This window comes from Artemia sp. Qi Xiang Cuo, chromosome 5 (genome assembly GCF_049724085.1).
Source record: "Artemia sp. Qi Xiang Cuo chromosome 5, ASM4972408v1, whole genome shotgun sequence".
NCBI lineage: Eukaryota > Metazoa > Arthropoda > Branchiopoda > Anostraca > Artemiidae > Artemia > Artemia sp. Qi Xiang Cuo.
In genome coordinates, this window is record NC_142798.1 from 33,721,713 (window position 1) to 33,745,835 (window position 24,123).

The window sequence follows — 24,123 nt, forward strand, 5'->3', positions numbered from 1 at the left end:
TTGGGTATGAAAATTCAAAGTATAACATAAACAACAAGGTATTTTGGTGGGGGGTAGCTAACTTCATATATGGGATAATTTCCATTCGTCTTATTTTTTAACGATGCTCCTTATTTCTAGTTGAAAATGCTTATTTTTTAATTTAATTGGGAATGAAAAGTCAAAGTCTAAAATAAAGAACAATGTATTTCGGAGGGGGTAGCTAACTTCATCTACGGGATAATTTCCATTCGTCTTAGTTTTTAACGATGCTCCTTATTTCTAGTTGAAAATGCTTATTTTTTTAATTTAATTGGGAATGAAAAATCAAAGTGCCAGAATGGTTGAAATCCACTAGCTCAGTATTGGGGTCTTAGTCCACCAGCCTGAATGGTCGAAATTCACTAGCTCAGAATTGGGGTCTTAGTCAAGCAGCCTGAATGGTTGAAATTCACTAGCTCAGAATTGGGGTATTAGTCCACCAGCCTGAATGGTTGAAATCCACTAGCTCAGAATTGGGGTCTTAGTCCACCAGCCTGAATGGTTGAAATTCACTAGCTCAGAATTGGGGTCTTAGTCAGTGTTCAGATTGGAGCGTTGGGGTGCGACTATCTGGGCTTTATTTGTCAAGACCTGAATGCTAAGCGATGGAAATGAGCTCGATTGGGACCCCATTGTGAAAACGGAAAACAAAAAACAAAAAATATATTATTGATATGTGTGTAGAGCATGGCATGGTTACCGCTAGGGGCAACAGTCTAACCGTTGACGGTTTTAGGTATCCGTGAATAAGTTCTAAGGCAAGAGTGGAAATTGGGACAAATTTTTGGAGGTGCCCACCTCACCTGCTCAGAGTCTCAGGCAAGTGACCCTAAGTTTGAAAAAGTGGAATTTGGCTCAGATTTTCTAAACTGAGCTGAGACAATGAATAGATACTATTGGGAAAGTTATTGGAGACGCTGGGCATCCTTGAACAAGTGCTAAATTGAGAGAGGAATTTGGGACAATATTTGGGGGCACCCACCCGCCCAGAGTCTCCGGCAGGTGACCCAAAAATTTAAAAAACACACAGAGACGACAGACACAAAGAGACGAATCATACACAGAGAGTACAAACACACAGAAACGACACAAAGAGACAAAAAATACACAGAGACGATACACACACACAGATTCAACACACACAGAGAGATGAGACACACACAAACAAATGACAAACACACATAGAGACGACACACACAAAGAGACGTCACACACACACACAGATACGAAACACACATAGAGACAACACACACATAGAGACAACACACACACACAGAGAGACAACATCCACACAGAGACGACAAACACACACACAGAAACGACACACTCAAAGTGACGACTTACACATAGAGACGACACACACACAGAGACGACAAACACACAGAGACGACACACATAGAGAGACGACACACACACAGAGACGACACACACAAAGTGACGACTTATACATAGAGACGACACACACACAGAGACGACAAACACACAGAGACGTATTATTTATTTAACAGCTAAGACCCCAATACTGAGCTAGTGGATTTCAACCATTCTGGCACTTTGACTTTTCATTCCCAATTAAATTAAAAAAATAAGCATTTTCAACTAGAAATAAGGAGCATTGTTAAAAACTAAGACGAATGGAAATTATCCCATAGATGAAGTTAGCTACCCCCTCCGAAATACCTTGTTCTTTATGTTAGACTTTGACTTTTCATTAACAATTAAATTAAAAAATAAGCAATTTAAAATATAAATAAGGAGAATCGTTAAAAAATAATAATACTGGATATTATCACTTATATGATGTTAGATAACCCCTCAGAAAGACCTTGTTCTTTATGTTAGACTTTGACTTTTCATTCCCAATTAAATTAAAAAATAAGCATTTTCAACTAGAAATAAGGAGCATCGTTAAAAACTAAGACGAATTGAAATTATCCCGTATATTAAGTTAGCTACCCCCTCCTAAATATCTTTTTCTTTATGTTAGACTTTGACTTTTCATTCCCAATTAAATTAAAAAATAAGTCCTATCATCTTGGAAGTTATTAATGTAGTTGTTAAGCAGAAAAATACTTCATCAAACTTTTATATCTTCGCTCAAGGTTGAATGGAGTTATGGCTAGGGGGATGAGTCCTAAAACCATCTGAATTCATTGTGAGGAGGAGTCATAAAACCCCTGGAAGTCATTGAGAGGAGGAATCATTGAACTCTCGGTAACTAATAAATTCATTAAACTCCCCAAAAAAATCACACGGAATATCCTCGCTTTTTGAACGAACACCATGTAAAGAAAAAATCAAACGGTTTAAAACAACAGAGCTCCCCTCAAACCCCGTGAAGTCATTTTAAATGGTATAACAATTATTTATTTAACAGCTAAGACCCCAATACTGAGCTAGTGGATTTCAACCATTCTGGCACTTTGACTTTTCATTCCCAATTAAATTAAAAAAATTAGCATTTTCAACTAGAAATAAGGAGAATCGTTAAAAACTAAGACGAATGGAAATTATCCCTTAGATGAAGTTAGCTACCCCCTCCGAAATACCTTGTTCTTTATGTTAGACTTTAACTTTTCATTCCCAATGAAATTAAAAAATAAGCATTTTCAACTAGAAATAAGGAGAATCGTTAAAAACTAAGACGAATGGAAATTATCCCGTATATGAAGTTAGCTACACCCTCCGAAATACCTTGTTCTTTATGTTAGACTTTGAATTTTCATTCACAATTAAATTAAAAAATAAGAATTTTCAACTAGACATAAGGAGCATCGTTAAAAACTAAGACGAATGGAAATTATCCCGTATATGAAGTTAGCTACCCCTCCGAAATACCTTGTTCTTTATGTTAGACTTTGACTTTTCATTCCCAATTAAATTAAAAAATAAGTCCTATCATCTTGGAAGTTATTAATGTAGTTGTTAAGCAGAAAAATACTTCATCAAACTTTTATATCTTCGCTCAAGGTTGAATGGAGTTATGACTAGGGGGATGAGTCCTAAGACCATCTGAATTCAGTGTGAGGAGGAGTCATAAAACCCCTGGAAGTCATTGAGAGGAGGAGTCATTGAACTCTCGGTAACTAATAAATTCATTAAACTTCCCAAAAAAATCACACGGAATATCCTCGCTTTTTGAACGAACACCATGTAAAGAAAAAATCAAACGGCTTAAAACAACAGAGCCCCCTCAAACCCCGTGAAGTCATTTTAAACGGTATAACAATTATTTATTTAACAGAAATCCTCTCCTTAAATTGAACGGAAAAAATATAAGAATTATTTATTTAACAGAAATTCTTGCTTTTTTGAACGAACACCATGTAAAGAAAAAATCACACTGGCTTAAAACAACAGAGTCCTTCAAACGGAACTTTGAAAATCAAGAGAATGTAAAAGTTACAAGGTAAACCACGGCCCCTTGGGGAGCCTAGAGCCCCTTTGCGGCCCGGGGGGTTCCTTCGGGGTTGGGGGGGGGGGGCATCGGAGCCCTTTGGGGTTGTGGTAAGGGACCTCACGGCTAAACCACGACAAAGCACTACTCTCGTGGAACTCAATTCCCATTTAACTCCACCCCCGTGCAACTGAACCCCCCGTGGCACTGTACCCCTGGATAACCGAAACCCCCGTGCAACTGTATCCCCGTTAACTGAACCCTCGTGCAACTCAACCCCCTCAAAACACTTTTCAGCCATTTCTTTTTAAATTGACAATACTTTTCAAACGTTTCTTATGTATTATACAGACCACATCGGCAAGGTAAAGCTAGGTCAAGTCACAATGTCATTCTATCGTTACTTTTCAATTAAGCTATTGAATACCTTCTAGCAATGTCTCTTGTAAGCTTCAAATCTATTAAGTATCTGTGCATATTCTTTGTATTTTTGATGCCAGCATCCCATTCTTTAATTACCCGTGAGGCATTCTTAACCATCGTAATACCTTTACGCAAATATCTTTTCGCAAAAAATTCGCAAATCTCGTAAACTAAAGAAGTAATTACCCTTTTCAAAAACATTAGTCCTTCTATTAACGAACCCATGAAAGGAAATCAGTCAGATAACATCACACAATATCGCTACTATTTCAAAAAATGGAATGCATTTAGCGTTCTTAGTAATAGGTTTGAAAACATATTAGCAAAGTTTAAAAAAAAAAAAAACCTACTAATCAAATTACAGATGAATGACCACGGATTTAACCTAAAAAAAAACTTGTATATCATGAACTAGAAATCTACGTCAGAAAAACTTGTCCTTAAATTGCGTAAATCTCTTGGCAAAGGTGTAATGCCCTGTAAAACCTGTTTGGTATGGGGGCCTTGTAGAAATGGTACTTCCCTCTCTACTACTGCCTCGCTCTTTACGCTAAAGTTTTTTATTGTTTTAAAAAATAGAGTTGTGAGTCAAACTTTAGCGTAAAGAGCGAGGCGTTGAGGAGGGGACAGCCCCTTTGATATACGGAATAATTTCTGTTCGTTTTAAGTTTTAATGTCGTTCCTTACTTTCAGTTTAAAAAACTTGTTTTTTTATTTAATTTCTGATCGTTTTTTAGTTAATGCAGCTTTTATTTTGGCTAACCGTCAATGAATAAGTAAATAAAATTTGCATAAAAATTTTACTTTTCTTTTGATAAATGGATATCTTTACAAATTAACTTACGTTACTAACTTATATATTCGTATATTTTTCTTCTGGCAAAATAAAAAAAGTTTCAGATTTTTGCAGATATGAGCTTGAAACCTATGTAATATGGTTTTCTGATACGCTGAATCTGACGGTGTGATTTTCATTAAAATTCTTTCACTTGTAGGGGATGTTTCCCCCCTTTTTTAAAAATCGGGTAAATTTTCTCAGGCTCGTAGCCTTTGATGAATAATACTAAACTTAATAAAATTTATATATTTAGAATCAGCATTTCAAACACATTCTTTTGATACATTTATTGACATCAAAATTCCGTTTTTAAAAGTTTCGATTACTATTGAGCCGTATCGCTTGTTTTTTTATTGTTTTTTTATTACGTATATGTTATTACGTATATGAGGGGGGTGTGGCCTGAGTCAATTCAACGCACTTTAAGTTAAAATTTAAAAAAAAATTTTTATTAAAAAACCCCAGAATAACAAAGGCCGTTGAATTAGAATAGATAGCTCTTTTTAAAGTACTAAAAAAAACTGTAGCGTAAAGAGCGAGGTATTGACTTGGGGGAGACCCCCCTCAAATGCGTTATAATTTCTGTTCGTTTTAAGTTCTAATGTTGCTTCTTACTTTCAGTTGAAAAAACTTGTTTTTTTTAAATTTAATTTCTGATCGTTTTTTAAATGATGCTTGAAAATCCGGCGCCCCCTTCATAGAATTGTCCCTTACCCCAAAGAAACATCCTCCACGAAAATATTCTCCAGAGTAACCCCCTCCTCTAGCCCCCCCCCCAGAAAAAAATTCTTCCTGAAAATGTCTGTATACTTCCCAATAACCAATAAATAATGCTGGCAAGTCCGGCGCCCCCTTCATGGCAATTTCCCTTCCCCCATGAAAACTTCCTTCCTCGACAGATCCTCCAACATAACCCCCGACCCCCCCTTCCCTCCCACTAACAGAAAAAAAACCCTCCTGAAAACTTCTGTATACTTCCCAATAACCAATACTATATGTTAACATTGGGTAAAGTTCATAACTCTTAGCCCTCCCCCTGGGGACTTCGGGGGATTAAGTCATCCTAAAAGAAATATTTAACATATTTTCGACCATGCTGAATAAAATGGCTATCTCAAAATTTTGATTGGGTGACTTTGGGAAAAAAATAAGCGTCGGAGGGGGCCTAGTTGCCCTCCATTTTTTTTGGTTACTTAAAAAGGGCACTAGAAATTTTAATTTCCGTTCCAATGAGCCCTCCCACGATATCTTAGGACCACTGGATCGATACGATCACCCCTGGGAAAAAAAACAAAAAAAGAGTAAAAAACAAATAAACACGCATCCGTGATCTTTCTTCTGGTAAAAAATGCGAAATTCCACGTTTTTGTAGATAGGTGCGTGAAACCTCTAATAGGGTTCTCTGATACGCTAAATATGATGGTGTGATGGGCATTAAGGTTCTTTAACTTTTAGGGGGTTTTTCTTTCTATTTTCGAAAATCAGCCAAATTTTCTCAGGCACGTAACTTTTGATGGGTAGCACTAAACTTGATGAACGTTATATATTTGAAATCAGCATTGAAATCTGATTCTTTTGATGTATCTATTGATATCAAAAACCCGTTTTCTAGAGTTTCGGTTACCATTGAGCCGGGTCGCTCCTTACTTACAGTTCGTTACCACGAACTGTTTGATATAGATGTTTCTCGGGGGAGGGGGAGATTTTTTTCTCGGAGAGGATTTGTATTGGGAGAATCTCCCTTTGGGCTGGAAATTCTTGAGGGGGATTTTCCAGGAAAATTTTTACGCTGGGAGTATTTGACAGAATTTCTATAAGAAAATCTTTGTAATTGTCTTACATTATCTTTGCAAACTCAGGTTTGCATGTGGATATGTTCAGGGGGAATTATCTGGGGGTTATTTTCCATGTGTTTTTATTTCCAGAAAAAAAAATTCTACGGAAGGAGGCATTTCCGCAGTGATTGATAAACCGATTACAGATTAAAGTCTTTTTCAAAGGAAAGTATGCTAAGGATAATTTTTTGGGCTGAATAGTCTGTAAGAAATTTTACGGGGAGTTGGGATTTTCAGTGAGGATGGCACTGTCTGGAGGGAACTTGGCGGGGGCGGTTTACTTTATGTTGGATGAAATTTTCACAGAGAAGCTTCCCGTGAGAGGGGGGTGGTGGTGGTATATTTCATGGAAGCTGAGCCAGATTCACCTGCATTATTTGAAAAACGAACAGAAATTAAATAAAAAAAATATGTTTTTTTAACTGAAAGTAAGGAGCAACATTAAAACTCAAAACGAACAGAAATTATTTCGTATATGAAGGGTTGCTCCCCCTCCTCAATACCTTGCTCTTTACGCTAAAGCTTGAGTGTTTGTCCCAATTTTTTAAGAACGGCTACTGAAACACAGGGGTCGTTTAATTAGAATAGGAAGCTTTTTTAAAAGTGCTAAAAGCTTTATCATAAAGAACAAGGCATTGAGGAGTGGGAAACCCTTCATGTATGGAATAATTTCTGTTTGTTTTGAGTTTTAATGTTGATTCTTACTTTCATTTAAAAAAGAAAACTTGTTATTTTTATTTAATATCATATAAGGATAGGACCTTCGCTGAAGCTCTTCTATCAGCTGAATCAAATGCTTACTCAAAATCTATAGGACTGAGAACTAAGAGGTTTGATGACTCAGGCACTTCTCAGTTATTAATCTAAGATTGAAAATTAATTGAGAGGGCTAGTGCCCTTTGTAATAGTCGAAAGGGATTGGAGTTAATTAACATAAGTTGGGCGCAAAACCCCTATGCCTTCCCAAGCCCAGAACAAAATTTGCACTTTAATGAAAAAATATAAATGTTTTTACTTTTATAACTTTAATAAATCAAATAATATTAACATTTTAATTACTAAATTTCAGTATATGTAAGTAGTATGTTACCTTATACTTTGCCAAGGCCCCCGTACCAAACAGGTTTTTCTGGTAGTCCTATTCTACAGGTCATTACACCTTTGCCAAGAGATTTACGCAATTTCTAGTTCAAGGTATATACATGTCTTTTTTTAGCGATAAACCAAAACCAGCCTGTCTTGTTTCGCGGTTTTGCATTTATTTTTTGGATATATGCAGGTTTCAAAATAGGTTCTTCAACAGTTTTGAATAGTTCATTCAACTTAACACTACTGACATTTTTTGTGAACATTTACATATAAAATGGATGATTCTCAGCAATTTTTGGTGAGTAAAATTTTCTCATTATTATAATAAAACGAAATTTTCTCGTCATTAAGTTAAGGAAGAAATTCTTTCCTTACACTGTGTAGTTACCTCTTTTAAAAAGCTTCCTTCGTCATTAAATATTAAATGATTCCATGTATTTCAATTTTAGTAAATATTCAAAAAAGACAGGCATGTTCACTTTGATTTTGGTTCATTGTATATGAAAAATTAAAATAGAATTTGCATATTAGTTTCTGCCGATATGAAAGGTTGCCTCCCTCCTGAATATCTTGCTCTTTACACTAAAGTTCGAATTTTGTTTCAATCTTAAAGGTTGGTCTTCCTTTTTTCCGTGATTTTAAATATTTCCTATTTTATGTATATAACTTTTATAATCTGTGAATATACGTGTAGACTTTTTTTGTGTTTCGATACTACTGAATTGATGATCCTATGCCCCCCTGTTAAGATTTTGAATAAGTAAGAATTGAGATAGCTAGGTATAGGTAAGGTGAGCTAAGGTGAGATATAGGCTAAAGGGCAAACTCTTTATATACTTAATGATTTTTTTGCTTAGCCTATGTCAAGCAGTATTTTTCTTCCTTTTTCTATGATTTTACCTATTTCGTAATGTAGGTATATAAGTTTAAAAAGCTATGCATATAAAAAAAATATATAATTATCAACTTTTGTGTTTTGATAATATATAATTGAAGGCTCAATGCCCTCCGTTAATATTCTGAATAAGTAAGAATTGAGCTAGCTAATTAAATTTTGTCATTTTTTTTTTTTTTTATTTCAAATTTTGGGAGTTTAGTACCATGATATTCGTATTTACGCTAAGCTCTTATAAAAATATATTAATGGGAAGAGGGCAATGAATAAATTCTAACACAGTTTTTCTTTACTTGGTATACGTTAAAAACGAAATTTTTGTGTTAAATAAGTAATTCTTGTATCTTTTAAAAGAGCTGGACGTAGTTTTAGAGAGACTCTAGTCCACGAGTCTATCTGGTGAGAAGGGGGTTCATGAGGCAGACTAATTTTTTCTTCTGTAAAAAAAAGGGGGAAATTATTTGGATACAAATAATTTCTCTTCTTTTTAAGGCAAATTATGAAGAATTCTCTGCCCCTCCAGCTGTAAAGATAGCTATGGCTACCGCAAATAGAGAAGAATGTACCCCTCCTCCATCAAAGAACGCGCGAGATGACGAAGCCGCCCGGTCAGTGTCAGTCCCAAAGCAGTCCGGTCAAAAACCGAAAAGACAGTGGGTCACAAGGATGGAAAACTCCGCTATACAAGCTAGCGACATCGATACTGCATCAATGCAAGTTGCAAGGGCAACAGTAATCAGATTTGCTAGTTCATCGGACCGGCCAGGACTCTCTATGCAACCTAGCAAGAAATTCGAGTCAGCCTCATCCGATCAAGATAGGGGGTACAGTCCTCTTTAAGCCATACCAGGGACTTCTGATGTGCAAGCAGATCTTGAAAGTGTATATATTTTTTTTTCCTTTTTTTTCAAAAATAAGACAAAATTTTCTTAGGCGCATAGCTTTTGATGAGTAAAACTTAAAATTTGTTTCTATAATAATAATCCTATTTCATTTTCTTTCATTAACCAAATTAGCAGTATATAAAGGAATGCTTATAACGCTGAAATAGCTTATCACGCATTTCTATAAAAAACACAAAAAAACCTTACCTTGTAACTTCTAAACAAGACGCATTCTAATGCAATAATTCCAATATTACTTTTAAAAACACAAACTAACTATTTGAAAAACGAACAATTCGCTGTTTCACAAATCATTCTCAAACTACTGTATATTTTGTACTAAGCCGTCGCGCATATCCGATGTTTATCAAATTACTCCATCGCTACTTAATCCGATTTGAATTTTAAGTAGGGTTCCTTGTAGCAGGATGTCTTTTTGCGATAAGAAGATCTTTTTTTTAATAATCTCTAATTATGTCTTTCACAATGATGCGAAGAAACATTATTCTAGGCAAACTGAATTCAAGCAATTATTTTCGTTGAAAGATGCATTCGAGAAAGAATTTGAGGCTGTTCTATTTGAACAGTGTTGTGAAGTCTGATATCTCAACTCGAAAGGGCATCGATCCTCCTACCTCAAAGGAAGCTCCGGGTTCCCAAGGGATCCTCCCCGGGAGGTGGTGGGGGGGGGGGGGGTCAAACAAAAAAATTGTTTGATAAAAAAGAAAAAAAGAAATGTGTGTTATAATTGTGATAAAACTTTCGTCAAAAAAAAAAACTTAATCCATTCATTTTCTAGTTTCAGGGGGAAGCTGTGAAAACTTCTGCCTTCCCTGGTCCAGGACTTCAAAGTATCATGGGTAATTGCCTCCTCTCGCCGGATGATGTTAGTGAAGGTACGTTATTTGATATCCCCCTGCATTTTCAATTTACAGCTGAAGAAATGGACAGTCTTATGCAAATTGTTGGGCCTAATTCTTCCGGGGACATTTTTAACGATAACTTTACAATTAGTGAATTGAGTCCTGAACAAACAGGGACAGGAGATGGAAATAGTACTACGTTCCCAGTCTTGTGTTAATTTTTTTTCTTAGAATCTGCTCTGAACCATTTGCAAACATGCAGGATAGATTGTAGCCTTACCGAGGAAAACGCGTGCAATATTTTAAATGACCCCGTGAAAGTTCTCCATAGCTATTTCGACCAAATTCGAGCAAAAATTGAGATTCAGATCCAGAATTGAGGTGGTCGGGAGAGGATTAAAGCGTCGGATAATCAAAAAGTTTACTTACTAGAGGGGACATCCGGGGATATTTTTTATTTTCATTTTTCAACAGGCAACCAGACTTTTTACCCAGGTCTAAACGAATTTGAAGACAACTTTTTCAACTGGGTAAATAAACTAATATCAACTTTGGACACGTTTAGCGAGAGGGGTAGTGGGTCCACCATTTTATACATTGAACGCATGGATCTGAATCTCAGTAGATTAAAAAAAAATTATTTTAAGGGAAGGGCGAGGTAATAGAATAAAATACCCTCCAGATTTTTCGGCTACAGGAGGGTTTCAAGGTTTCAATTTTGACACGGGACTGCAATGCTTCAAAAATGCATTTTTAGCAGCAGCCCGTTAAACATTATATAATGGGTCAAAAATGAAAAATCTCGACAAACTTGCACTTAATATTGTAGAAATTTTCAATAAGTTAAATTTTGTTTTTTTAGAGGGCGTTTATGCGGTTCTATTTACATAAACACCCATTTACTCGACCGAAATGGAAATTCGGTGGGGGGGGGGGGTTTTTCTCCAGTACGACACTTAATTTTTAGATGGGGGAAAAAAACCGAATAAGAAATGAGTTTTGTATTCAGGGTGGACCACGAGGGTTGAAAATGTTAAAAATTTTGTATAGGTTATTTATAAACCTACTAAAGATGTAAATTCTTATAGTCATTTTTTCGCCGTTATTGCAATAAGTCGACTCTTATCTCAAGGTGTGAAGAAAGGAGAACGCTTCTATTGCCCCATGCGCCTTTCCCCATTCACATCTGAGCGAACATTCTCAGATCACATGGGACATTGCAAAATTCACGGAAATCAAAAAATTGAAATGCCGGCAGAAGGCAAAGACACTTTAAAATTTAAAAATTTTCAAAATTCTCTTCTGCAATCTGATAAAGTGTCTTTGGATTGTGAAACAAGACTTGTTGAGTTATCGGACCCATTAAAGCCAAATATAGTCAAGAAACACAAACTAGTTGCGTGTTCCTACGCGCACGCTCGTCATAACTGCAGCCGTAAAATGCCATTGGAAGAGTTTTTTTTTACTATGGACGAGGAGGGCAGTATGGAAAAGCTATTGGTTTCTTTAATAGAATCGGCAAACGAGGCAATTTCACAATTACGTCATACCAATTATCCAATGACATTGTCGGATAAAGGGCAACGGGCGCTGGAAAAGGGGACTATTTGCTGGGTGTGTAGGGGGCCCCTTGTCCCAAAAGACGTGGTCAAGGACCATAATCAACTTATTGACCATAATTCAACGGGAAAAAGTGACTTTCGAGGGTGGGGTCACAATTCGTGTGATTTAAAAATTAAACAACAACTTTGTATTCTTGTTTTAATAAATAACTCTAGCTATGATCTGAAGTATTTGCTACCTGCATTGGCGTATCTTCAAAGAAATGGAACAGTAGATGATGATGCATGGGTGATAGACAGCTTTACGTACAAAATCATACCTAAATCATCGGAAAAGTTGCTTGTTTTGGAATTTATGTGTAAATTTGTGGAAGCCGTCGTTGAGTACACGAATAAAATTCGCTTTTTATATTCCTACAGTTTTTTGCCTAAATCATTGAGCGAATTAATTCAAGTGCAGAAAAACGATGACGGCAGCAATGCTTTCCCCCATCTCAAGCAACAATTTCCAAATGATTTATATGAATTGCTAACGGTCAAGGGAACAAATCCTTATGACTATTATTGTTCCATTTAAAGATTCGCTGAGGAAACTATTGCTCCAATTGAATCGTTTTACGAAATTCTTCACGATCGTAGTTGCATCCCCGAGGAATACAGGTTTGCTAAAAAAGTTTGGGCAGAGGGAGGGTGTAAAAACTGGTTTGACTACTGCAAGCTGTATTTGTCAAGTGACGTGTTAGCCCTGTTAGATATTATGTGTAAAAATACGGATAAAATCTTTTAGGAATTTATTCTTGAATTGGATTATTATTTTTCTTCGCCTCATCTAGTGATGGACCTCATCCTGAAAATTAGTGGGGAAAAAATTGGGCTAATCACTGACATTGATCAGCATCTGTTCCTCGAGAGGTCACTGCGGGGGGGGTTTGTTTTTCACGGGGACCGTATCTTGGAAACTGATCCAACAGGAGAGAAGACGGGGACAAAATCGGAGGCAGTTTTCCTCGATATGAATTCTCTCTACCCCTCGGCCATGTCCCATTATGCACTACCTTGCGGCGACTATAACTGGCTCAACGACCCTCAAGCTCCCCATTTCCCCAACATTGACAGTGTGGAGGAGAATGGACCGGTTGGATGGTTTTTTGAAACTGATGGAGAGATACCAGTCGAGCTTCACGATTCAGTAAAGGATTTCGTTTTCCCATGTATCAATAGACCTGTGACTAAGGACTCTTTGAGTCCTCGCAATAGGCGTTTAGTCGAGGTGGACGGATTGCATTGGGCACCTTCAAAACAAAAACTTATTGCTGACCTTCTGCCGAAAAAAAAAACATAGTTGTACATCATGTAGCTTTAAAATGGATGTGCAACAATGGTTTCAATGTCACAAAGGTTCACAGAGCACTCGAGTTTAGTAAAAAACCCTATTTGAAAACATTTGTTGACACTTTTGTCAGCAAACGTTCTGCAGCACAGACGAAAGCCGAAAAAGAAATTTATAAACTCATTTTGAATTCGGCTTTCGGCAAAATGTGTGAGAGTTCGCAATAGAAATCGTTGTGACGTTGTGACCGATCCAGAACAATGTGCTCGAATTATTGCCAATCCGAATTATACGTCCTTCACAATCATTGGCTCGGACATTGCACTTGTGAATAAGAAAAAAAGACCCAGTGTCTTGAATAAAAATATTGCTGAAGCTATTGCTATCTTGGCGATATATAAAAAGTTCATATTGCAATTCTACTACAATGTGGCTAAAGTAGAGTGGCCTGAAAAGGGGCAAGTAGAGGTCTGATACGGTGATACGGATTCTATACTGTTAAAAGTAAAAACCTTGAATCTAATTGATGATTTGGCGCACAGTGATATTATCATTTCAGGGATGGACTACACCAATGGGTGTGGTGGTCTTTACCCTGAGCTGTTAAAACATCGGGCGCCCAATCAGATTTTATTTTTTAAATCTTAAACAGGAAGCGACTTGATTTCCCGTGGTATGTTTGTAGGTCCAAAGGGGGGGGCCTCGCGGCCCGGGGGGGAGGGGGCGGCCGCCGCCAGCGCGGGGGGCGCATCGCCACAATATCAAAGTTATCTTTTTTGACTTAGAGCAGATTTTAGTGATATTTTTTCAAGTGCTCTCTAATTTAATGTAGTATTTTTTTCTCTATGAATAAACAAAAAAAAAGTGTTTTTTCTCTGTGTGCCCATGTAAATGATGTATTTTTTTTATAAATAAATTTAAAAAAAGTGTATTTTTTTCATGTTTAATGTGCTTTTTTTTCAATGTATTGTTACTTTTTTTATGTATATAATAATAATAAAAGAAAAATATGATTCTTTATTCGTCTTTTTATTCTTCTTGAAGAACAGAGTAGTAGTAGTAGTAGTAGTAAGGAAATTATTTAGTCATTAGAAAATTAGGTTCCACAGTTAGTTGTCCAGGTGATCTGTTGAGGGGGCCTTGTATCAATTTCAAACGCCTTTCAGATTTTTTCTGTGTGGACCGTCAATGTCGGGAAAAACAATACTTTAACTAAAATAATTAAAAATTGTGATAAAATGTTTACGAAAAATCCGAAAAAAATCTACTATTGCAACATTATTTGGCAAGAGTCATACGATAAAATAAAAGTAATTGCTGCCATGGGATCGGTGCGGATACAATTCATGCAGAGACTTGATGTTTCAACATTATTGAACCAAACTCTTAGCTGATCATTGACGATCTGGCTGAATCTATTGAACAATGGTCTCAGCAAATGTTGTAATTGTTCACTGTTAGATCTCATCATGAACAGATTTCTGTTACTCTGGTTCTACACAATCTCTTTCATCAGAGCGAATACTTACTTTGAACTGTACCAACTATATCATCTACAGAGTTGTTCGTGATTCTAGCTCACAAATAGCCCTCAATAAACAGATCTATCCAGGAGCCCCCAAATTTCTGCTCTCAGCATACAATCAGGCAACTAATAAACCCCACGGCTACATCCTATTGGATCTTAATCAAAATACACCCGAGGATCTGCGTGTACTCACAGATATTTTCGACAATGAAATTACAGTATATCTCCCTGTGAACACTAAAAAGACCTATTAGTCACTATCATGACACTGAAGAAACTACATGAAAATAGACATTTGTTTTCAGTTCTAAGCACTTCAAAACCTCAGCTTAGGAAATAAATACTCAAACACAGTATTGACAATGATTTCATTAATCTTATATCCGAGATGTGTTTAAATTTGACCGGGGGTCATGTTCAACTGACAGAGGTAGTTAAGCAACAGCCAAAGCAACATCGTTCCCTTGTACGTACATGTGCCTCTAAAAAGAAAGGACAGAATTTTAAAAGGAAACGACTTCTTCAGGCGGGCGGTAGCTTTTTCACACTTTTACTGCCAATAAGTGCAGGACTTGTAAACAGTTTTATCTAGTGAGAATGGCAAAACCCTACAAATTGACTCCAATAGAACTCGCTCTCTCCCCCGTCGAACACTTCGAGGACAATCTGAGTAAATTCCTTGACAATGAAAATATTGAGGATGATAAAAAACTGCTTTTACTTCAAGATGCACTTCGCCGAGTGGACAAACACAAGTCCTATCGCTCGAAGCCCACTGCTGCTGCTGCTGCTGCTGCTGCTGCTGATCCCAAAAAAGAATCATCTCCTCAAGAGTCTGCTGCTGCTGCTGGAACACAATTAAAGAAGGAGGATTTGGATTCAATTGTATTGAAAATTGGAAATCTATTGCCCCACTCATATCGTGAAAAAATAACACCGACTCCTATCCTATCTCTTGGAAAGTGGTCATATTCAAGTTGAAAGCAATGGGGAAAGGATTATATAATTCAGGGCAAGAGTTATAATGTACTGGATTTAATGTATGACTTTGTTATAAATCGTAAAGTAATATTTTCGTTTAACGCCAACACTTACAACTATATAAACACTATGTATTTTTACAAAAGTCTTTTGAGCAGTAGAAACATTCTAAAAAAATTAAATGCACTTTCTTCATCATCATTAACATCAAAAAAATTGACACCATTAAAATATAAAGAAGAAGAAGATTTTAAATCAATTTTGGAAAATACTAGCACACCACTGATAGCTAGACAAAAGCGAAGACGTATCAAGTCAACGTCACCATCACCACCACCACCACCGGCCCGTATACAAAAGGTTAACGGACATTGCACTACGTGTTTAAGTTTAAAATTGTTGAAGTTCTGAAACGTTGTTATGAAAATATTGGCGAAGCAGGAAGTTTAGGTTCCCCCACGACTCTTTCCGAAGCCACTGGTGTTCACACTAAAAGTGTTAAAGACTATCTACAAAATGAATCAAGTTACACTCTGCATAGAAATCATAGACTTTGTGCCAATCAATATCGAAAAACTAAAGCCTTTTACCCATTGCATATAATGCAAGCAGATCTCCTGACTCTAGATGAGCTTCAAAGACGTCACAATACACCGTACAAGGACATTCTACTTGTAATCCGGGTTTTTAGTCGCTACGCATATGCAGTTCCATTGCAATCAAAGAGAGGCGCTGAAGTTGCTCAGGCCATTGAAATTATTCTCGAACAGGATTCATATAAAAAATTCAAACGGATCTCGGTAGTGAATTTGTTAATCCCCATGCTACAAAGGTACAAGAGAAATATAGTACTCAGCACTATCATAGTCACAGTCCTATAAAGGCTGCATTGGCCGAACGATTGATAATAACTATTCAACTTTTAATTTCAAGATATTTTACTTTGAAAAATACATCGGCTTTTATTCATGACATAGATAAAATCATGTTAATTTATAATCAAAGACATCATCGATCATCGGCCAACTCTACGCCAATAAAAGTTCATCATTCGGATCATGATACAATTGACACCTTTCTTAAACAGTATTCCAATGAATCAAAAGTCAAGAAGACAAATAAATTCGATGTTAGTGATACTCTTCAAAATAATAGAACAATTAATGTTTTTGAAAAGGGGAATTACTTGTGGCCCACCGAACTTTTTAAAGTGGCAAAAATCCCAGACACCAAACCCATAACTTATCGCCTGCGTGATACCCCATATGACGAGATTTTCGGCGGGTTTTATGAATATGAATTGCAAAAAGTTAAAAATGCTAGTGATATCTATCCAATTGAAAAAAATATTAAAGACACGTACTCACAGGGGTCAAAAATAGTTACTTGTTCGGTGGCTAGGATCCAACTCTGATTTTGATTCTTTGATCTGTGATGAAAATACTGACAAAGCCTCATGATTTATATGTGACATTCATGTCCAACGTTTCCGATCCTCTCTACAATGACTTGAATACGACAAGTGATTTTTGGACAAAACTCTCCCCTGCCATCAAATTTGACGGTGCATATGAAGTGGCTCTTGTCGACTGTATTCTCAAAAATACCTCTGACATCCTGAGAAAGGATTGAGTGTATGATATAAAAGTTATACCATTCGATTGGACTATGAATGGTTTGGGGTATGTTGACTATGAGTGGGTTGAATCACTTAATCCTAGTGAATATCCACATGTCAAATTGAAATATATTAAAAATGATAATGCGGCGGATTTAGGTTAAGAAATCAATAGGAAAATCTTGTATCGTAGGAATGGTACATTCTGCTTTAATTATTAATTGGAACATGGTAGGATTTACATTAGCTCACCGGTTGACACTGAAACAATTATTCTCAATGATAATCTGAGATACGTTCTTGGCTTTAAACAGAATATGATCAATGGGAAAAATGCTGGCACCGTTTACGGGATGGATCAAGTTATTTTTGCTGATTATCCACCTGGTTTTGCCTCGGACTCTTGCATATTTCTCTATGCATCCTTTGTGGAAACGTCGAGAGTCGGTAATTCAAATGTCCCTCTCCTACGTGTTCTTTAACGAAAAACAACTCATGAACTTGTTCATCAGTATAATATAAAGCATCTTCAGTATGTTCCTGTAAACACTTCATATTTGGAACTCTGTGAGTTAACACTAAGAAGTGAATTGGGTGATCTTCTAGCAATAACAAAAGGCCTAGCAGTGATTATATGTCATTTTTGATCCAACGTCAGCAGCATTACAATCACCTAAAATGGACAATAGGAGAATTCTATGCGTATGTCCCGATATCAATTGCTATGTTGGTGCTTTGAGTCCACGTCCAATAGGCAAATGGATCGCACTACTACAAGGGGCCTACTAAAATGTCTTACAATGGTCTTGGTAGCTGGTTTGCTAGGCTATTTCGTTCTGCACTACCCCTTGCCAGAAAATATCTTGTACCTGCTGCATCAAATTTTGCTGCCTCCACACTACAGGACTGGGGGTCGGGCAAGAATTTCAAGGAGAGTTTTAAGGAAAATATTAGATCTTCAGCAAGAGCTGTTGGTGATCAACTAAAATCTCGACAAAATGGTGAGTGATTGAAAAGAATGCGATCGCATCACTCACTCATCAATGTCTAACCAAAAGGGAAGCAAAGGACATCAACAAGGACTTTGGGAAATAAAACAAGAAAGACCAATCAGCGGAAGAAGAAGAAAAAGAAAAAGATTGTTAGATCAAAGAAGAATTTCTTCTCTTAAAATGACTTATCTCCCCCACAAGGAATCATATCCGTCAATTAGTTCATCATTGAGAATAGTCAGTTCTAAAAATGTTGATGTAACTTCCAAGTATGGGCACGATAAGCAATTTCACCTCTACCAACACCTCTAGAAGCATATACACTTTCAAATGTTTTATACTGAAGGCTGTTTCAGTGTATTTTAGTATACATTTATCGATTTAAATGTTGCGGTGAAGAAAAAGTCAGATAATACAACTCCAAATGCCGGCGATGGTCTCTCCTATGAAAACTGTATTCTACACAACCTATTCAAACAAATTAAAGTATTTATTAATGGAACATTGGTGAGCACTAGCAATAATTTATCAAACTATGCAAGCTACATACAATTTATGATGATGACACCAAAGGCGTACAAGGAGTTTAGAGGACAATTATTGGGTTATGAATATCGAACAGGTGTTGATACTGACGGTGAGTTGACTACTGCTGTGACCCAGGAGTATCATCTAGTTGGAAAATTAAATCATGAGATATTCAATATATCCCAATGGCTACCCCCCAATGTCAAGATTGACATAAAGCTACAGATGGCCCTATCGAATTTCATTTTGAGAAAAACACTTCCAGCAGTTCCCGATGCAAATGTTATAATCATATTTGCATTTCTCCACGTCCGAAAAAAACAAGTTATGAGGTCTGTTGCATTTGCAGTGAACAAGCAAAGAACTAATAGTACAAATATTAAACTTTTTGTTCCCCTTACGATCACTAATCAACTTCAAATTGCCGTTGGTTCTCGTAGCTATAGCGATTCATCATTTATCAATGGAGAAATCCCATCAAAATTGGCATTGGGCTTTGTGAAGAGTGGCAGTGCCGTTGGATCCTGGACTGAACCCCCCCATGATTTTAATTTTTTCGGACTATCTTGCTTCGTGTGCAAAGTGAATGGTATTCCACTGTACACTCTATCGTTTGACGAAAAATCCTATAGAACTCTATACGAGTTGACTATGCAATCCCTAGATCATGACTCTCAACTATTTGAAAATGGAATAACCGATTCAATGTGTTCAAAAAAACATGGGGTTATTGTTTTGGACTTGTCAGGCACACAGGATATGAGCATAGTACGAACAGGGAATGTAAGTTTAGAGTGTACATTTGCCAATGCTCTGGCTGAGAGTATCATGTTAATATCACTGAGTCAATTTGAAACCTGTTCGTAAATCACACCCGACGGCAGTGTTCTACTAGACCTAGCACCATGAACACAAACCAAATAATCAACGTATTTAGTATGGATCCATACATGTCCCAGTACAAGTCCTATTGCATACCTTCGGACTTCATTGAAAAAATTCGATATGTTAACAATACCCTACTCATTGTTAATAGAAGTCCATCAAGTTTGAAGACCGGTCATGGGCTATGCATCTTTCAAACTGTGAAAAACGTTGAATTTTGTGATCCTCTTGGCCTATCGTATAAATTCTACGCTCCATACATCAGCAACTTTATTGAAAGCGGGGGAAAACCATTATTCAAAATCAATGAAGAGTACAGGATTTAACGACTAAGACATGTGGCTTTCATGCGCTACTCTTTTTCATGTTCAGATGTCGTGGCTACACCTATAAGCAGTTTCTCAACATCTACATTGACTTACCTCAATTGAACGACTTTCTAGTGGATAAAATACTTACAATTGTATTTAATATTTATTTTAGTGCCATAAGAATAAAATGTTCTATTGATGTATGTTAAATTTTTTATTAATAAAAAACAAATTATATACAAGATAAAACGACTTTTCTACCCTTTAGATTTCATCCACTACTAGGTATTTGTCGACAACAACTAGTGCTAGTAGATTATCTGAATTCACAGTGTACTGATCCTGATGTACTACAATGTCAGGGTCACATTTTCTACAGTAGAGTGTGACTTCACTCTTGTCATATCTTTTTGTATAGTCAATGATACTATTCTCATTCATTCTATAGAATTCACCTGTTTCAATTTGCTTATTTGAAGCAATTTCAAAAACAGTGTCCTCAAGTGTCGAATCCCATTCCGTCACAGCCAAATAAAAATCAGTGGGCTTATATCATAACACCCAGTGTCTTCACAACGATGACGTAGAAACCATATTCTTTTGTTGTTCCAACAGTTGAATCGATGACCCGGTTCCTCCTCCCAGAACAATCTAAAACCGCGACGATACCAAAAACTAAAATCACGGTCAAGATTCTCTCCAATCGGATAAGGGTGTATATTTTCCCACTGCTTACATTTATCGTAATGACAATCGGAGTACAGGGAGCCTTGAGGAAGGGCGTTAAATTACTAGTCCCTTTAGAACTTGACGACTTTACTGTATTAAGCGTATCTTCTCAGCGCTTTGTGTATTTTGCATAATCTATACGTTTCATGATAATCATCGCTCATAGTGCAATTCTCACATGATGATCGGCTGCCCTGTGTGTACATACATAATGGACATGTATGGAACATTTTGTCATGTGTTGACACTCTCACTGCCACAATGAAACTGAGCTAGCAACAACAAAAATTGTCTGAGAGATAGAGAGAGGAGTAAATCATCCTTGAGCACCATCTTTCTTATGAAAAAAAGTCCTAAATTTCTAAACTAATGTTTAAAAGCATATCCACAATATCATTTTGTCGTGTCGTGATCAATATTTCAATAAATTGTGTAAATGCATTTGGACCACAATGTAGAAGCTTCATGCAATAGTCTAATGACGGAGAATCAGTTTTGATTATATCTACAAGCATTCCCCGAGAAAATATCTTCTTTTGAATAGACAACTCTAGAAAATCATCGTCTAGAACTAAACGTTTGTCCATAAGAACTAGATTCCTCATGATTCGATCTTTCTCGAAACTGTCCATTTTTTTTAGTACTAACTCTCTCACGATCAAGTTCAGACTAACCAGAATATCTTTTTTTCTACTCTAAAAAATATACGTTAGTCTACTATAGAAAGAAAAAGTACAAATGATTTAGAAACAATGTTATTGAAAATAATTACAGTAATAATAATCACTGATGCATTTTGTTCTCATCAATATATTTCGATTGGACATTTAATGATGACCGAAGCTTATTTATATGGTGTATATTCACTTTTCAAGAAAAACACAAATGCTCCTCCTGCTTAAATTTGCTTAATGATATCACATATCTAGCATACATAGTGTCCCATTCAAGACATAGTCTACAACCAGTAGTTATTTCCACAGCTACATTAGGTACTCGTGCATCACTGTTGTCAGCTCCATCATTAATCTCCAATAATGTAAATGCACCACTCATTTTTTTTTCCTCTACTAATATCCTTGCAAATAAAAAATATTCTCTCTGAATTCAATTCTCTTACTAATATGAATTGTAAAGAAAACTATTCCTTTTATTCAAATCCTAATCACCAATCAAGTTATACTCGTTCCTCTTGGCAAAGGTGTAATGACCTGTAGAATAGGACTACCAGAAAAACCTGTTTGGTACAGGGGCCTTGGCAAAGTATAAGGTAACATACTACTTATGTATATTAAACTGACAATGCACATTCATTTGTATTTTTCAGTAAAGTGCAAATTTTGTTCTGGGCTAGGGAAGGCATAGGGGTTTTGCGGCCAACTTATGTTGATTTCTGCTCGTTTTGAGTTTGACTTGGTTAATTATTGTAATTTTTGTTTCGGGTTTCATTTATTAATTGATGTTAATTTGTGGTACTTTCATACTTGGTAGATTATTTGATTTTATTTTTGCTCATTTTTGGTTAAATGAAGTTCTTTACTTTTATTTGAAAAAATTAGATTGTGGAAAAAGTTTTTTTTATTTAATTTATGTTCGTTTTATATTTACATAGTCTTTTCAGGGAAAAAGAAAATAATACTTTTATGGTCGATACATCCTCTACCCTTCCTATAACCACACGGTTCTTTTCTTAAAACTTTATCCACAGTATCTGTAAGCAAAAAAAGTATCATCTTACTAAGTAATTTGCTACCTACAGAAACCAGGCTAATGGCTTTCTAATTACACTCACTCTTATCACCTTTCTTATAAAGGGGTTTAATTATTAAAGTTTTCCTTAAGTCTCTAGGTGCTTCCCCTTTTTCAAAAATTATATTATTAATCTCCAGTAACTTATCTCTAACATCACAACCACCATATTTAAAATAAAACTCATTTACCCCACTATCAGCACCTGGGGCCTTCTTACTATTTAATCCTTTTAGTACTGTGACAAACTCTTCCTCACAAAATAAGTCAACATTCTCACCCAAGTTTCACAAACTTTTTAATTCTTTTCTATATCTTTTTCTATAGCTCTATCACGGTTTAGATAAATGATGTGTGCAAATTCAAATAAATTATTTAACTATGTTGCAAGAAATCAAGAGGACTCTTGCAAGTGAGAGAATAAGCTCTAAAAATTTTTTGTGAAATTTCCTGAGGGCCGAGGTCCCCGTCCTCCTCCTAAATACGCCACTGCCTAATCTGTCTGTAAGGTATTATTCCTATTTTCTGGTTTGTACTCAATATACATAGACTTTTGCAAAGCTACTCAGCACGCTAGCTCCGAAATTTTCAAATTACTGCAAAAACATAAGGCTAAATATGGACAGACTGGCGGCGCGCCGCTGCAATTATTCTCTACACTGGCGTGTCTTTCATCGGTGGTGCACTGCCAATAAACCGGCGCAACGTCGGTGTCTAATATACCCACATATGTACACACATACCCAAACACACACAAACATATTACTATGGATCGAGGAATTACTATGAATAAATGGATCAAGCCTAAAATAAGCAGAAATCGAAAGGAAAAATCAAAGTAAACTGAATAAAAGATATTACTGTGAATTAATAAATGAAACAAAACCAACAGAAAATTAAATAAAGAACCAATTAGAACGAAACATAAACAGGAGTTACAAGAAAGAAGAGGTGGGCTACCACCTCCCTTGAACTACGATGAACGTATAAGCTTCATTCATGGTTTACTGGAAACAAGATTCTGATTATTATTTGTCCTCTTTTTTTAAAGTATTAGAAAATTAAATACTTCTCAGACTTCCAGACATTATTTTTTGCTATTGAAATACACTTTAACCGATCAGTTTGTTTTAAATCCATGCTGTATATTTTATCTTCTTTTTTTTTCCTTTGTTTTCTTTTTTTTTAAATCTATTCCTTTAGAATGTACAGAAAATCAATTGACAGATCATTTATTAATTTGGCAGTTCAAAATATTACTTCTCCAAGCTAAACAGATTGCCTTAAAATTGACTTTTAAAAGTTTTATTTCTATTTCAGTAAAGTATCATTTTCTGTTGTTCATTTTCTGAGTGGAAATAAGCAGTATTTTAAAGTAATTCTCTCGGGATAAAACATTTGGGGCTTTCAATTTGGTTCTTTTGAATAGACAACTTGTTTGTCGTTAACGTATAGTTTTTTTTATGTAATTCATTAAAATAGAATTCTGATACCCTAAAAATATAATAAAAAGTCCATCAGTAATTTTTGAAGCAATCTACTCTTATTTGTAATTTTTCTTTTGTTTAGGATTTGGCTTAGCAAGTAGTTTGGATAAAAGGGGATCGGTCCTTGACGAATTTCTTTCTTAAATTAAGAAAGCGTCAGATGGTAAGTTTTGAAGCT

At 36.0% G+C, this 24,123-nt stretch overlaps 1 protein-coding gene across 1 annotated transcript in view; it reads left to right on the forward strand.

Annotated features, from left to right (window-relative positions):
* Positions 1-24,123, forward strand: part of LOC148952055 (uncharacterized) — a 318,887-nt gene that overhangs the window by 30,419 nt on the left and 264,345 nt on the right. The gene's annotated exons all lie outside the window — the stretch shown is intronic.